Source organism: Triticum aestivum, chromosome 3D (assembly GCF_018294505.1).
Source record: "Triticum aestivum cultivar Chinese Spring chromosome 3D, IWGSC CS RefSeq v2.1, whole genome shotgun sequence".
Classification (NCBI taxonomy): Eukaryota; Viridiplantae; Streptophyta; class Magnoliopsida; order Poales; family Poaceae; genus Triticum; species Triticum aestivum.
Genome location: NC_057802.1, coordinates 540757564 through 540771638, shown reverse-complemented (window position 1 = coordinate 540771638; position 14075 = coordinate 540757564).

Genomic DNA, 14075 nt, shown 5'->3' with positions numbered 1-14075 from the left:
GATTCATGGGAATACACCATGTCAAACGAACTAAATGAACAATCTAAATTTCAAGTAGGCTTACCTCATACTCTTCGTCATCACCATAAGCTGGATCGTACGGGTCGTCGAAAGTATAGTCTATCTTCCTCCTCTTCCCCCTACCATCATACTCCTGAATATACAATTACATCCATCGCTAGTAAATACATAAGCCAATTGAAAATTTAGATATGCATAGATGACACATTGATCATAGGGCTAATATACTATGATCCTATTTGCATTTTCCATTGTCATGCACAAACATTGAACAAAAGAGCTAATATAACTACATATTGAAATTTAGATATGCACACTTGATCATAGGGCTAATATACTATGATCCTATTTGCATTTTCCATTGTCATGCACACACATTAAACAACAGAGCTAATATAACTTGAAGCAAATAACTTGAGTAGCATTAAAAACCCCAATCTATGAGCACTAAAAACAAATCTAATAAGCATCATAGCATTAAAAAAACCCAATCTGTTCACAACATCTAGCATTTTTGCAACGATTTTATCCAAATCTAAAAACAAATCAGAAAACCCCAATCATTGCAGCACCTAAAATCATAGTTCACAACATCTAGCTAGCATTTTTGCAACCAATTTATCCAACAAACCCAAGTCCAAAAACCCCCATCCCCCCAACCCATACAAAAAAACCCGGCCCATCCGTCAAACCAACTACTCTAACCATCTGAACTACGGTATGAATCACAATCGAACTAACTCTACAAGCTAAGCAAGTGCAAATGAATACCTGCTCCTCCACGGCAGGCGGCGCAACAGGGGCATCGGGATGGACTGCGCCGCTCGACACCGTCACCGATGAGGCGGAGCCCGCCACATCCGCAGCGGTTGCGAGTTTCCCCGCACCGTCGTGGACGCCGCCGACATCCGCGGTCACCGCGCCCTGACCCTGCCGCTCCACCACATCTCCGGCTGCTGCGCCGGCGTCGCCACGAGCATCGGCCATCTGACAGATAGAGGCGATGAAGATGAGGAAGAGGATGCGGTGGGGGAGAGTGAGACGGTGCGGTGGAGGAAGTGGAGGAGAGCGAGACGACGACGGCGTGCACAGGAAGACGATGTGCCAGCGAGTGGATTTGGGGGAAAATGGTAGGGGCGATGGAGGTGGTTGCCCTCTTTATATGATGGGACGTTTCGGGCATGTCCATGGACACGTGCTAGCCCACGACCGCAGTCTTGCATGCGCCCACGTATACGCGACCCCACTCGTCAGCTAACGGTCAAAGGCATTGACCCAACGGCAACGTCCGTTATAACCTCTTATGAGGGTTTCGGGCAAGGGAGTGGGGAAAAGTGAGCAAAAGTTAACAGAGTGGGGATGAATGAGTAGAGCTAAGGAACCAGGGGCACAGAAATAAAAATCCCTAGAAAATAACGATACCCGCCGCGAGCCTCAATGTTCATTGGACCACATACATCAGTATGTATGATTTCCAATAAATATGTTTCTCGCTCCATTGTTCCGGAGAACGGAGTTTTAGTCATCTTGCCCATGAGGCATGGTTCGCAAGTACCAAGTGGTTCATAATCAAGTGATTCCAAAAGTCCATCAGAATGGAGTTTCTTCATGCGCTTTACACTAATATGACCCAAACGGCAGTGCCACAAATAAGTTGCACTATCATTATCAACTTTGCATCTTTTGGCATCAATATTATGAATATGTGTATCATTATGATCGAGATTCAATAAACCATTTACATTAAGTGTATGACCATAGAAGGTTTTATTCATGTAAACAGAACAACAATTATTCTTTGATTTAAATGAATAACCATATTGCAATAAACATGATCCAATCGTATTCATGCTCAAAGCAAACACCAAATAACATTTATTTTGGTCCAACACTAATCTCGAAGGTAGAGGGAGTGTGCGATGGTGATCTTAGCAACCTTGGAATCATTTCCAACACACATCGTCACTTCGCCCATAACTAGTATGTGTTCATTCTACAACTCCTATTTTTAGTTACTACTCTTAGCAACTAAACCAGTATCAAATACTGAGGGGTTGCTATAAACACTAGTAAAGTACACATCAATAACATGTATATCAAATATACTTTTGTTCACTTTGCCATCCTTCTTATCCGCCAAGTATCTAGGGCAGTTCCCCTTCCAGTGACCATTTCCTTTGCAGTAGAAGCACTCAGTTCCAGGCTTGGGTCTAGCTTTGGGCTTCTTCATGGGAGCAGCAACTTGCTTGTTATTCTTCTTTGAAGTTCCTCCTTCTTTCCCTTTGCCTCTTGAAACTAGTGGTCTTGTTAACCATCAACACTTGATGCTATTTCTTGATTTCTACCTTCGCCGATTTCAGCATCGCGAAGAGCTTGGGAATTAATTTCGTCATCCCTTGCATATTATAGTTCATCACTAAGTTCTAGTAACTTGGTGATAGTGACTAGAGAACTTTGTCAATTACTATCTTATCTGGAAGATTAAGTCCCACTTGATTCAAGCAATTGTAGTACCCAGACAATCTGAGCACATGCTCACTGGTTGAGTTATTCTCCTCCATCTTGTAGGCAAAGTATTGTCAGAGGTCTCATACCTCTCGACACAGGCATGAGTATGAAATACCAATTTCAACTCTTAGAACATCTTATATGCTCTGTGGCATTCAAAACGTTTTTGAAGTCCCGGTTCTAAGCCGTAAAGCATAGCGCACTAAACTATCAAGTAGTTATCATACCGAGCTTGCCAAACGTTCATAATGTCTGCATCTGCTCCTGCAAAAGGTCCGTCACCTAGCGGTGCATCAAGGACATAATTCTTCTGTGCAGCAATGAGGATAATCCTCAGATCATGGACCTAGTCCGCATCATTGCTACTATCATCTTTCAACATAGTTTTTCTCTAGGAACATATTAAAAATAAACGGGGAGCTACATCGCGAGCTATTGATCTACAACATAGTTATGCAAATACTACTAGGACTAAGTTCATGATAAACTAAAGTTCAATTAATCATATTACTTAAGAACTCCCACTTAGATAGACATCCCCCTAATAATCTAAGTGATCACGTGATCCAAATCAACTAAACCATGTTTGATCATCACGTGAGATGGAGTAGTTTTCAATGGTGAACATCACTATGTTGATCATATCTACTATATGATACACGCTCGACCTTTCGGTCTCAGTGTTTCGAGGCCATATCTGCATATGCTAGGCTCGTCAAGTTTAACCCGAGTATTCTGCGTGTGCAAAACTGGCTTGCACCCGTTGTATGTGAACGTAGAGCTTATCACACCCGATCATCACGTGGTGTCTCGGCACGACGAACTTTCGCAACGGTGCATACTCAGGGAGAACACTTGTACCTTGAAATTTAGTGAGGGATCATCTTATAATGCTACCGCTGAACTAAGCAAAATAAGATGCATAAAGGATAAACATCACATGCAATCTATATAAGTGATATGATATGGCCATCATCATCTTGTGCCTTTGATCTCCATCTCCAAAGCACCGTCATGATCACCATCCTCACCGGCGCGACACCTTGATCTCCATCGTAGCATCGTTTTCGTCTCGCCAACTATTGCTTCTACTACTATCGCTACCGCTTAGTGATAAAGTAAAAACAATTACAGGGCAATTGCATTGCATACAATAAAGCGACAACCATATGGCTCCTGCCAGTTGCCGATAACTCTATTACAAAACATGATCATCTCATACAATAAAATTTAGCATCATGTCTTGACCATATCACATCACAACATGCCCTGCAAAAACAAGTTAGACGTCCTCTACTTTGTTGTTGCAAGTTTTACGTGGCTGCTACAGGCTGAGCAAGAACCGTTCTTACCTACGCATCAAAACCACAACGATTTTTCGTCAAGTGTGTTGTTTTAACCTTCAACAAGGACCGGGCGTAGTCACACTCGATTCAACTAAAGTTGGAGAAACTGACACCCGCTAGCCACATGTGTGCGAAGCACGTCGGTAGAACCAGTCTCGCGTAAGCGTACGCGTAATGTCGGTTCGGGCCGCTTCATCCAACAATATCGCCGAATCAAAGTATGATATGTTGTTAAGCAGTATGACTATTATCGCACAACTCTTTGTGTTCTACCCGTGCATATAACATCTACGAATAGACCTGGCTCGGATGCCACTGTTGGGGAACACGGTAATTTTAAAAAAATTCCTACGCACACGCAAGATCCATCTAGGTGATGCATAGCAACGAGAGGGGAGAGTGTAGTCCATGTACCCTCGTAGACCAAAAGCGGAAGCATTATGACAACGCGGTTGATGTAGTCGTACGTCTTCACGATCCGACCAATCCTAGTACCGAAAGTACGGCACCTCCGCGGTCTGCACACGTTCAGCTAGGTGACGTTCCACAAACTCTAGATCCAGCTGAGTGTCGAGGGAGAGCTTCATCAGCACGACGGCGTGATGACAGTGATGATGAAGTTACTGACGCAGGGCTTCGCCTAAGCACTACAACGATATGACCGAGGTGGAATCTGTGGAGGGGGCACCGCACACGGCTAAGACAACTGTCAACTTGTGTGTCTATGGGGTGCCCCCTCCCCCGTATATAAAGGAGTGAACGAGGGGGAGGGCCGGCCCTCTATGGCGCGCCCAAGGGGAGTCCTACTCCCACCGGGAGTAGGATTCCCCCCCCCTTCCCTAGTTGGATTAGGAGAGGAAGGAAGGGGGAGAGAGGGGGAAGGAAAGGGGGGGCGGCCCCCCACCCAATTCGGATTGGGCTTGGGGGCGCGCCCCCTCTTAGGCTCCCTTCTCCTCTCTTCCACTATGGCCCAATAAGGCCCATATACTTCCCGGGGGGTTCCGGTAACCTCCCGGTACTTCGGTAAACGCCCGAACTCACCCGGAACCATTCCGATGTCCAAACATAGCCATACAATATATCGATCTTTATGTCTCGACCATTTCGAGACTCCTCGTCATGTCCGTGATCAAATCCGGGACTCCGAACAACCTTTGGTACATCAAAACACATAAACTCATAATACCGATCGTCACCGAACGTTAAGCGTGCGGACCCTACGGGTTCGAGAACTATATAGACATGACCGAGACTCATCTCCGATCAATAACCAATAGCGGAACCTGGATGCTCATATTGGTTCCTACATATTCTACGAAGATCTTTATCGGTCAAACCGCATAACAACATACGTTGTTCCCTTTGTCATCGGTATGTTACTTGCCCGAGATTCGATCGTCGGTATCTCAATACCTAGTTCAATCTCGTTTACTGGCAAGTCTCTTTACTCGTTCCGTAATGCATCATCCCGCAATTAACTCATTAGTCACATTGCTTGCAAGGCTTATAGTGATGTGCATTACCGAGAGGGCCCAGAGATACCTCTCCGATACTCGGAGTGACAAATCCTAGTCTCGATCTATGCCAACTCAACAAACACCATCAGAGACACCTATAGAGCATCTTTGTAATCACCCAGTTACGTTGTGACGTTTGATAGCACACTAAGTGTTCCTCCGGTATTCGGGAGTTGCATAATCTCATAGTCATAGGAACATGTATAAGTCATGAAGAAAGCAATAGCAATAAACTAAATGATCATGTACTAAGCTAACAGAATGGGTCAAGTCAATCACATCATTCTCTAATGATGCGATCCCGTTAATCAAATGACAACTCATGTCTATGGCTAGGAAACTTAACCATCTTTGATTCAACGAGCTAGTCAAGTAGAGGCATACTAGTGACACTCTGTTTGTCTATGTATTCACACATGTACTAAGTTTCCGGTTAATACAATTCTAGCATGAATAATAAACATTTATCATGATATAAGGAAATATAAATAACAACTTTATTATTGCCTCTAGGGCATATTTCCTTCATGTATTGGGTGTGTTGGGGACACAAGAGACTCTTTGTTATTTGGTTGCAGGGTTGTTTGAGGGAGACCATCTTCATCCTACGCCTCCCACGGATTGATAAACCTTAGGTCATCCACTTGAGGGAAATTTGCTACTGTCCTACAAACCTCTGCACTTGGAGGCCCAACAACGTCTACAAGAAGAAGGTTGTGTAGTAGACATCAGGACACTCTGTTTGTCTATGTATTCACACATGTATCAAGTTTCCGGTTAATACAATTCTAGCATGAATAATAAACATTTATCGTGATATAAGGAAATATAAATAACAACTTTATTATTGCCTCTAGGGCATATTTCCTTCAGTCTCCCACTTGCACTAGAGTCAATAATCTAGTTCACATCCCCATGTGATTTAACACCAATAGTTCACATCACCATGTGATTAGTTCACATCGCCATGTGACTAATACCCAAAGGGTTTTACTAGAGTCAATAATCCAGTTCACATTGCTATGTGATTAACACCCAAAGAGCACTAAGGTGTGATCATGTTTTGCTTGTGAGAGAAGCTTAGTCAATAGGTCTGTCGCATTCAGAGCCGTATGTATTTTGCAAATTTTCTATGTCTACAATGCTCTGCATGGAGCTACTCTAGCTAATTGCTCCCACTTTCAATATATATCCAGATTGAGACTCAGAGTCATCCGGATCGGTGTAAAAGCTTGCATCGGCATAACTCTTTACGACGAGCTCTTTATCACCTCCATAACCGAGAAATATCTCCTTAGTCTTCTAAGGATAATTTTTACTGCTGTCAAGTGATCCACCCCTGGATAAATATCGTACCCCCTTGCCAAACTCATGGCAAGGTACACAATAGGTTTGGTACACAACATAGCATACTTTATAGTACCTATGGCTGAGGCATAGGGAATGACTTTCATTCTCTTTCTATTTTCTGCCGTAGTCGTGTTTTGAGTCTTACTCAACTTTACACCTTGCAATACAGGCAAGAACTCCTTCTTTGACTGTTTCATTTTGAACTACTTCAAAAAAAACTTGTCAAGGTATGTACTCATTGAAAAATCTTATCAAGCGTCTTGATCTATCTCTATAGATCTTGATGCCCAATATGTAAGCAGCTTCACCGAGATCTTTCTTCGAAAAAAATCCTTTCAAACACTCCTTTATGCTTTCTAGAAAATTATACATCATTTCCGATCAAAAATATGTCGTTCACATATACTTATCAGAAAGGTTGTAGTGCTTCCACTCACTTTTTTGTAAATACAGTCTTCACCGCAAGTCTGTATAAAACTATATGCTTTGATCAACTCATCAAAGCGTATATTCCAACTCCGAGATGCTTGCACCAGTCCATAGATGGATCGCTGGAGCTTGCACATTTTGTTAGCACCTTTAGGATTGACAAAACCTTCTGGTTGTATCGTATACAACTCTACTTTAAGAAATCCATTAAGGAATGTAGTTTGACATCCATTTGGCAGATTTCATAAAATGTGGTAATTGCTAACATGATTCGGACAACCTTAAGCATCGCTACGAGTGAGAAAATCTTATCATAGTCAACACCTTGAACTTGTCGAAAACTTTTTGCGACAATTCGAGCTTTGTAGATAGTAACACTACTATCGGAGTGACAAATCCTAATCTCGATCTATGCCAACTCAACAAACACAATCAGAGACACCTGTAGAGCATCTTTATAATCACCCAGTTACATTGTGACGTTTGATAGCACACCAAGTGTTCCTCTGGTATTCGGGAGTTGCATAATCTCATAGTCAGAGGAACATGTATAAGTCATGATGAAAGCAATAGCAACAAACTAAACGATCATAGTGCTAAGATAACAGATGGGTCTTGTCCATCACATCATTCTCTAATGATGTGATCCCGTTTATCAAATGACAACACATGTCTATGGCTTGGAAACATAACCATCTTTGATAAACAAGCTAGCCAAGTAGAGGCATACTAGGGACACTGTTTGTCTATGTATTCACACATGTATCAAGTTTCCGGTTAATACAATTCTAGCATGAATAATAAAAATTTATCATGATATAAGGAAATGTAAATAACAACTTTATTATTGCCTCTAGGGCATATTTCTTTCACCGATAAGGGCCCACATGGACCAAGGGGTGGGGCTACATCCCACATGAGTTGGCCGCACCATTTGCCAAGGCACATGTCGTTTAAATCTAGAGATAAGGTATTTGCTTTACAATTGCATAATAGGGTAGTCTTCTCTAATATTATGTCAGCATTCTAAAAGAGGAAGAACTAGACAGATAACATGTTTAGCATGTATATGAAACTCCTTTTGATAAATAGTTTAGTAGTAAGGTGGACATGAATGTCTTTTATTGCAAAGTATGTAATAACAGCATGAAAAGAACATATATCCATATACCATGGTCGATGTATTGTCTATTACATCCATTTTATGTTGGAAAATCAAGATAGAGACACAATATAAAATATGATTAACATAATATGACACTGTTCATATCATGTCAGTTAAGATGAAACAACATTGACAGAACAGAAGTGTGGGAAACTCCACCGCACCACAAGATTGCATATGGATACCACATGCATGCATGCATGACTAACAACATTGTTAGCTCTGTTTTGATCCTAGTAATGTGCATGATATGAGAAGAAAATTGTGTATACGGTTGAAATTGAAACAAGTACAAAGCAGAAAGTTACAGCAGCAAACCTACTAAAGAAACAAACTTTTAAAACATAGAGCTCCTCATCGTCGTCCGCCTCCGCCTTGCACAGCAACGAATCCCAATCGACAGGGTCATCGCCGCCGAACGCAGCGCTATCGGAGCTCGACATGGGGATCTGAATGGAAGGGGACAGGGAGAGGAGGAAACGAAGAGTGGATAGTGTGGTCTAACTGGTCTAGGGTTCGTCCGGATGGGGTATATGTGGGGTGTGGATGGACCAACGTGGGTTGGTCAGTTCGGTCAATTTGGGGAGCCCAATTGTAGATGCTACCAAATTTCTAAGTGTTTTTTTCGGGAAACTGTCGATCTATTCATCTTCAATCATGGCGGTACAACGAAGACCAAAAATTATAAAAATTACATCCAGATTCATAGACCACCTAGCGACAACTACAAGCACTGAAGCGAGCCGAATGCGCGCCGCCATCATCGCCCCTCCCTCGCTGGAGCCGGGCACAATTTGTTATAGTAGACAGTCGGGAAGTTGTCGTGCTAAGGTCCCATAGGACCAACACCCCAAAACAGAAACCGCATCCGATGAAGAGAATTTTAGATCTGAAGGATCCAACCTGAAGACACATGAACAAAGATGAACAAAGACCGGATCCAAGCGGATCCACCAAAGACAACCACCGACCAAATCTCGCGAGATCCGCCGGAGACACACCTCCGCACGCCCTCCGACGATGCTAGACACACCATTGGAATGGGGGCTAGGCGGGGAGAACCTTATTCCATCTTCAAGATGCCGCGGCCGCCTCGTCTTCTTGACCAGGACACAAACCCTAGCAAAACTTGAAGAAGCACCTAAAAACGAAGCCCTCCCGCCGGTAAGGACCAGGATCCACCGAGCACCCATGGCCCTAAGGCCACAGGAGACGCGGGAGATCGGCGGCGCCGCCGACGGGAGGCAGAAACCCTAGCCGCCTTTTCTTGGAGGAGGGACGTGCCTTCTATTTTTTTTCCTTCATCAAAATTTCTAAGTGTTCCTGAAGAACGGATCAATTCATAGGAATTTTCGAGGATGTTTATTTTCCAGGGCCCGTGTTTATTTTACTCCTTGTGTCTAGACTCTAGAATTAATGTGTTCTGTATGTGCATATCTAAATCACAGTTTTTTTCTTTCTCAAAAAAGGTCGCAGTTTTGAATTCCTGTAAAAATTCGGGTTACATAACATGTTATTTCTCCTAGTTTTTCTATTATCATGTTTTTTACTCTTGTGTTGTCAGGTCATCTTCAACGCCGACCCACAAACCTTCCGTAACAGTTTGGACCGCGTTGTCCGGACCGTGGAAGTCATCCAACATGATCTTATATCAGTCCGCGGCGCGGTTCGGAGACGTTTTCTCCCGTAAACCAAAGACAAACGTGGGGAGCTTTGTGGGAGTTCGGACCGCTGTCACGCCCGTTTCTGACTGCCCCAACCCACCAAAAACCCCTCCCACTCCCGTGCGGGCATGCCGCCCGTCACCAGCTGCACGCATTCATACCGCTGCAGAGCGCGTCGCTCCACATTGAAGGCAGCTCAGGGCGGACGCGACCTATCTCTGCCTCCGCCATTGAAGCGGCGCGCCGGCCGAGGGCTCCGTCCGCTGCACGCCCGACTGAACACGCCTCCTCGCCGCATTCAAACGCCTCCATTGAACCCGCATGGAATCCGAGAAACCTACTCCGGCCACACGTCTGTTCACGAGCGGGCCGGCATTAAGCGCAACGCCGGACAAGCTCCTTCCGTCCGCCCTCTATTTAAACGAGGCAGACGTTGGGCAAAAACCGCACCACTCTGGCGCTCCCCCATCTCCTTTCATCATTTTCTCCACTCTTTCGATGGCATCCGACGAACAGGAAGAGCAGTTCTCCGGCATAAAAGCCGGCTGGATGGCCTGCCGATATGAGCGAGGCAGCTCGCTGCTCGATCTCTCTCGCTTAGCCCAATAGAGCAAGTTGCCGCGCCAAGCCGGCGCGTGGTTCAGCAACTCGTCGCTCCAAGCCAGCTCGTGGAGGAGTTGCGAGTTGCTCCGGGCCAGCACGACGAGGAGCATGGCGGCACGGGCATCGTCGCCTCCAGTGCCTGCGACCGCGCTATCTGTTGTCGACGTGCGCGTAGCTGCGCCATGCAGACAGAGAAAGAAGCCGGCTACGCGGATGTCAAGGAGGTGACGGCCAGCACGTCTGTGCCCACCTCCATCATCGAGGAGAAGTAGAACACGTGAGGCCGCCGCCAGTGGGGTCCCAGGAAGGCCATCACCAGGGACCTGGCCGGTTCTTCTTTATTTTAGACCATCCTTGGCACCCGCCCGAGCTCCATGGAAGCACCCTTCCTCTCTGGCTGAAGCACCCTCTTTGCTACTTTGATGAGCGGCGCAGCCGGACATAGAAAACATACGGGAAAGAATATGCCTCTGGGACTCCCGGTAGTCCAGTTAGCGGGCTGCCAGACATGGGGAAGACAAAGGGATCGGTCGCGGCCGTCTGTAGGCTAGTGTAGTGTATCCGTGCCGTGGGAGTGGAGCTCCGCGCGACCGTATTGCACATAGTTTTACCCTTTTAATTCAAAATGTGTCCAAGATGTAACAGTTTTCGTCCAGTTTATATGAAATCCGGCCGAGTTTGTATGAATTTCATCCGATTTGTTGAAAAGGAGTTTGCAATGTATGCATCTACGGTTGGATGGCGGCCTCCCGTATCCGTGTCTGCCGACGGGCGCGGGAGAAAATTTGCGAGTCGCCGTTAGAGATGCCCTGAGAGGGGTAAGATTGCTCACATTTAATACAAAGTTGTGTCCCCTCAACAAAAAAAAGAAAAACAAGCAGAGCTTGTCGCTTGTCTTTGGAGTTGCAAAGTCGGTCGTTGGCAATGGCCGACGATGGTCAAGTCAAGCCGAGAGTTAACATCTATCCCAGTTCAAGTGTTGATCAGTTCTGTACAACTCTTCCTCCGTCTTGGCGCACCCTTCCGACCGCCACCCAGTCCGTCAACGCTGCTAAAACAACTGCAAGCGGCGCGGTGTGGACGACGGGCCGGGACTCGGACGAAAGCCGCCGAGACCGGCCTCCCCGAGCGTCGCTTCGGACGACGCCTCAGTGTGCGCAAAAGAACAAGAAGGAGAAGCCACTGGAGGCGTCGTGTCGTCGCCCGTCGGCCGTCGCACAGCTAGCAAGCAGCTGACCTTGGGGGCTGGGCGCGCGATGCCAACCGCCGCCGCTCCGCCGCAGCGGTGGCGCCATACCATGCCCTTGTCAAAAGACTTGGTTTCGCATTTCTCTTGAGAAAAAGAGTGGCCGGACGGTGACGCGCGCGGCAACGACAAGGCGCATCTCGCCGTCACGTCCAGGACGACGACGGGCCGGCCGGCCGGAGACACGGGATGATTGAGGGAAGAACGTGATACACGCACGTCTCGTATACTAGCCGGGTTTTTTTTTCTCTCTGTTTCTGCAGGCACTCCATGCTGTATGTCACGACACAAAAGTTGGCCGGCCGGACGGACAGAGATGGAAGAGAATCTTGAACTTGCTGGCTCCGGGGACGTGGGACGCATGATTTCTGCCGTCCGTCCGTCACGTGATGAACAAACTATTCATCCTCGGGGCGGACAGATTAGATTGTCCGGATGATCACGAGGTAGATAGATGCGGTGACGTGGTCAGGGAAGTGGCATAAATGCAAAAGGGATGTCGGCGTAGAGAAAGACGAGGGCCGGGATTAGTGGAGGCCGGTCCCTTTCAGACGAGATGGGCACGTCGCTGATCGAATTGAAGATGGATGCCACAAATCATTGTGGCATTTTGTACCGTAGACACGAGATTCCAATCAAGCATCAGGAGGCAGGACAGCCCAGCCCAGGCCTGACACTGGGGGACTGCAAACCCCAGGCCTGGCTTGTTTTGCTCGCGTCAGGCATAATGCTCAACAGCATAGTCTAATCTTTTTTGCTTATTATTTAGCGAGCAAAACATAGGTGATAGTCGAATTGGTTGTCGTATTTGCTGTAGGGTATCAGGAACAATTACTTAGCTGATTTAGCGATAAAGGTAATCAAAGGGGTGTGTCATCCGAGCTGTGCGCTGCAACGGCAGCATGCATTATCCTATCTATCCCACGCCACCAAACACGCGTGTCGTATACTATAGAATATATATATATATATCGCTGCGGTTTATCGTGAAAGCAACGTGTGTGCGCCCCCAGCGTAACCATCAGAAAAGAAAGAGCCGGACAGATCACAGATGAATGGATTAGCAGATATAGGATCTAGCTCCATCATCGTTCCTTCCAGCATACTAGCATAGTACACTGCTAGTGACGAGGACTGGGGATCAAATCGACGGAGGTCGCTGCCGATAACAGTTTTTTTATCATCAAAAGCAAAGCAGGTGCATGCATTAGCGTTGCAACTATCGGGGCTATTTTATTTTATATTATTCTCAAAGCAAGTACCGGGGCACGCCTGTCGTGTGGCTCTAGAGTAGAATATATCCTGGTGATTTCTCTGAAAGAAACATGTGTGCCTGGCACTAGCACCATCAGGCTTTCTGTAACCATCAACAAAAACAGATACTCTAGATTGATCACCAGAGGTGATTAAATATCACAATAATCGCCAAGAAAGAGATAGCAAGGTTCAGAGCAACTTCAACGCGCCGATCCAAATGGACGCACGTTTTATCTGTTTTTTGTCTGTTTGGGTCGGCTGAGCGGACGGGCATGTCTGCTTTTTTATTTGGGTCGGCCTTTGCACTCAACGGGTGGCACACACAAATTTATGCGTGTCAGGAAAAAGAAGCTTCGTAAATACCCAACCGAAATAAAATAAATAAACATAAATGGCCAGTTAAACACCGGCCAAAGTCCACTTAAACGCTAATTCAACCATAAAAAATCTCCGCACCCGCACGCTGCCCTAGGCCTTGCCCTTGCTGCCGTTGCCGGTGAGGTCGATGAAGGTAGGCGGCGGCCCAGCCCACCCGAATGCGCTCTGCCTGCTCCGGCGTCTGCTGCTGCGGCGGCATTGCGGTGCCGCGGACGCGCTCCTCCTCCTTCTCGCGCGCCTAGAGCATCTACCGCTCGCCGTCGTCCTGCTCCTCGGTGAGTCAGTGCGCCTTCCAGCGCTCCAGGTGGGCCTCCTCCCTCTCTGGCGTCGCGGCGTAGTGGACGGGGGCGCGCTCACCCACTCGCGGAGCTCGCTAATCCACGCTCCTCCGGCCAAGCGGGCGGCGGTGGTGATCGCTCCCGTGTGGGCGTGGGCTCTGGCTTTGGCCCCTCTTTGGACTCGACGACTGGGGGCGACGGCGGTGGCGACCGCTTTCGCGTGGGCGTGGGCTCTGGCTCTGGATCTGCCTTAGGGCTCGACGACTGGGGGCGGTGGTGGTGATCGCTCCCGTGTGGGGCGTGGGCTCTGGCT